Here is a 4,199-nt window from a genome sequence, read left to right as displayed (position 1 = left end):
AACACAAACACATGGGAAAGTGACAAGGACATATACTCATGCGAAAACAAAACAGCTGGACAAGGAAAAAGAGGAGGACACACAGATATAGGCATGGCACGCCATTCTAAAATCATGTAAAACACCGCAAGGTGACTCCAAGCGGAGTCTCCCTTTTTTCCAAAAATTGGGTCCCACACACACCCACCCCTTCAGTGGCAGCAGTTGTGCCCCAGTTGTACACTTCACAGCTACATTTGCATCAAGCACATTCAAAAATACGCTATTCTTAACCGTCCCCAGGATGACACCGGGGTAGGTAGCAAAGTCTTTCCTGATCCCAGCTCTGTTCATCTTGGCTTCTTTTAAAAACACAGCAAGCAAGGGTTACTCCAAGCGGAGTCTCCCTTTTTTCCAAAAATTGGGCCACACAGACACCCACCCCATCAGTGGCAGCACTTGGGCCCTAGTTGCAAACAGGATGTTTTGATTTGCATCAAGCAAATTCAAAAATACGCCATAATTAACCGTCCCCAGGATGACACCGGGGTAGGTAGCAAAGTCTTTCCTGATCCCAGCTCTGTTCATCTTGGCTTCTTTTAAAAACACAGCAAGCAAGGGTTACTCCAAGCGGAGTCTCCCTTTTTTCCAAAAATTGGGCCACACAGACACCCACCCCATCAGTGGCAGGACTTGGGCCCTAGTTGCAAACAGGATGTTTTGATTTGCATCAAGCACATTCAAAAATACGCCATTCTTATCCGTCCCCAGGATGACACCGGGGTAGGTAGATAAAGTCTTTGCTGACCCATGACTTGTTCATCTTGGCTTCTTTTAAAAACACAGCAAGCAAGGGTTACTCCAAGCGGAGTCTCCCTTTTTTCCAAAAATTGGGCCACACAGACACCCACCCCATCAGTGGCAGCACTTGGGCCCTAGTTGCAAACAGGATGTTTTGATTTGCATCAAGCACATTCAAAAATACGCCATAATTAACCGTCCCCAGGATGACACCGGGGTAGGTAGCAAAGTCTTTCCTGATCCCAGCTCTGTTCATCTTGGCTTCTTTTAAAAACACAGCAAGCAAGGGTTACTCCAAGCGGAGTCTCCCTTTTTTCCAAAAATTGGGCCACACAGACACCCACCCCATCAGTGGCAGCACTTGGGCCCTAGTTGCAAACAGGATGTTTTGATTTGCATCAAGCACATTCAAAAATACGCCATAATTAACCGTCCCCAGGATGACACCGGGGTAGGTAGCAAAGTCTTTCCTGATCCCAGCTCTGTTCATCTTGGCTTCTTTTAAAAACACAGCAAGCAAGGGTTACTCCAAGCGGAGTCTCCCTTTTTTCCAAAAATTGGGCCACACAGACACCCACCCCATCAGTGGCAGCACTTGGGCCCTAGTTGCAAACAGGATGTTTTGATTTCCATCAAGCACATTCCAAAATTCGCCATAATTAACCGTCCCCAGGATGACACCGGGGTAGGTAGCAAAGTCTTTCCTGATCCCAGCTCTGTTCATCTTGGCTTCTTTTAAAAACACAGCAAGCAAGGGTTACTCCAAGCGGAGTCTCCCTTTTTTCCAAAAATTGGGCCACACAGACACCCACCCCATCAGTGGCAGCACTTGGGCCCTAGTTGCAAACAGGATGTTTTGATTTGCATCAAGCACATTCAAAAATACGCCATAATTAACCGTCCCCAGGATGACACCGGGGTAGGTAGCAAAGTCTTTCCTGATCCCAGCTCTGTTCATCTTGGCTTCTTTTAAAAACACAGCAAGCAAGGGTTACTCCAAGCGGAGTCTCCCTTTTTTCCAAAAATTGGGCCACACAGACACCCACCCCATCAGTGGCAGCACTTGGGCCCTAGTTGCAAACAGGATGTTTTGATTTGCATCAAGCACATTCAAAAATACGCCATAATTAACCGTCCCCAGGATGACACCGGGGTAGGTAGCAAAGTCTTTCCTGATGCCAGCTCTGTTCATCTTGGCTTCTTTTAAAAACACAGCAAGCAAGGGTTACTCCAAGCGGAGTCTCCCTTTTTTCCAAAAATTGGGCCCCACACACACCCACCCCTTCAGTGGCAGCAGTTGTGCCCCAGTTGTACACTTCACAGCTACATTTACATCAAGCACATTCAAAAATACGCTATTCTTAACCGTCCCCAGGATGACACCGGGGTAGGTAGCAAAGTCTTTCCTGATCCCAGCTCTGTTCATCTTGGCTTCTTTTAAAAACACAGCAAGCAAGGGTTACTCCAAGCGGAGTCTCCCTTTTTTCCAAAAATTGGGCCACACAGACACCCACCCCATCAGTGGCAGCACTTGGGCCCTAGTTGCAAACAGGATGTTTTGATTTGCATCAAGCACATTCAAAAATACGCCATAATTAACCGTCCCCAAGATGACACCGGGGTAGGTAGCAAAGTCTTTCCTGATCCCAGCTCTGTTCATCTTGGCTTCTTTTAAAAACACAGCAAGCAAGGGTTACTCCAAGCGGAGTCTCCCTTTTTTCCAAAAATTGGGCCCCACACACACCCACCCCTTCAGTGGCAGCAGTTGTGCCCCAGTTGTACACTTCACAGCTACATTTGCATCAAGCACATTCAAAAATACGCTATTCTTAACCGTCCCCAGGATGACACCGGGGTAGGTAGCAAAGTCTTTCCTGATCCCAGCTCTGTTCATCTTGGCTTCTTTTAAAAACACAGCAAGCAAGGGTTACTCCAAGCGGAGTCTCCCTTTTTTCCAAAAATTGGGCCACACAGACACCCACCCCATCAGTGGCAGCACTTGGGCCCTAGTTGCAAACAGGATGTTTTGATTTGCATCAAGCACATTCAAAAATACGCCATAATTAACCGTCCCCAGGATGACACCGGGGTAGGTAGCAAAGTCTTTCCTGATCCCAGCTCTGTTCATCTTGGCTTCTTTTAAAAACACAGCAAGCAAGGGTTACTCCAAGCGGAGTCTCCCTTTTTTCCAAAAATTGGGCCACACAGACACCCACCCCATCAGTGGCAGCACTTGGGCCCTAGTTGCAAACAGGATGTTTTGATTTGCATCAAGCACATTCAAAAATACGCCATAATTAACCGTCCCCAGGATGACACCGGGGTAGGTAGCAAAGTCTTTCCTGATCCCAGCTCTGTTCATCTTGGCTTCTTTTAAAAACACAGCAAGCAAGGGTTACTCCAAGCGGAGTCTCCCTTTTTTCCAAAAATTGGGCCACACAGACACCCACCCCATCAGTGGCAGCACTTGGGCCCTAGTTGCAAACAGGATGTTTTGATTTCCATCAAGCACATTCCAAAATTCGCCATAATTAACCGTCCCCAGGATGACACCGGGGTAGGTAGCAAAGTCTTTCCTGATCCCAGCTCTGTTCATCTTGGCTTCTTTTAAAAACACAGCAAGCAAGGGTTACTCCAAGCGGAGTCTCCCTTTTTTCCAAAAATTGGGCCACACAGACACCCACCCCATCAGTGGCAGCACTTGGGCCCTAGTTGCAAACAGGATGTTTTGATTTGCATCAAGCACATTCAAAAATACGCCATAATTAACCGTCCCCAGGATGACACCGGGGTAGGTAGCAAAGTCTTTCCTGATCCCAGCTCTGTTCATCTTGGCTTCTTTTAAAAACACAGCAAGCAAGGGTTACTCCAAGCGGAGTCTCCCTTTTTTCCAAAAATTGGGCCACACAGACACCCACCCCATCAGTGGCAGCACTTGGGCCCTAGTTGCAAACAGGATGTTTTGATTTGCATCAAGCACATTCAAAAATACGCCATAATTAACCGTCCCCAGGATGACACCGGGGTAGGTAGCAAAGTCTTTACTGATGCCAGCTCTGTTCATCTTGGCTTCTTTTAAAAACACAGCAAGCAAGGGTTACTCCAAGCGGAGTCTCCCTTTTTTCCAAAAATTGGGCCCCACACACACCCACCCCTTCAGTGGCAGCAGTTGTGCCCCAGTTGTACACTTCACAGCTACATTTGCATCAAGCACATTCAAAAATACGCTATTCTTAACCGTCCCCAGGATGACACCGGGGTAGGTAGCAAAGTCTTTCCTGATCCCAGCTCTGTTCATCTTGGCTTCTTTTAAAAACACAGCAAGCAAGGGTTACTCCAAGCGGAGTCTCCCTTTTTTCCAAAAATTGGGCCACACAGACACCCACCCCATCAGTGGCAGCACTTGGGCCCTAGTTGCA

This window comes from Anomaloglossus baeobatrachus, unplaced genomic scaffold (assembly GCF_048569485.1).
Source record: "Anomaloglossus baeobatrachus isolate aAnoBae1 unplaced genomic scaffold, aAnoBae1.hap1 Scaffold_245, whole genome shotgun sequence".
NCBI classification, from domain to species: domain Eukaryota; kingdom Metazoa; phylum Chordata; class Amphibia; order Anura; family Aromobatidae; genus Anomaloglossus; species Anomaloglossus baeobatrachus.
The sequence above is the reverse complement of the archived record's forward strand: the minus strand, read 5'-3'. Positions refer to the sequence as shown.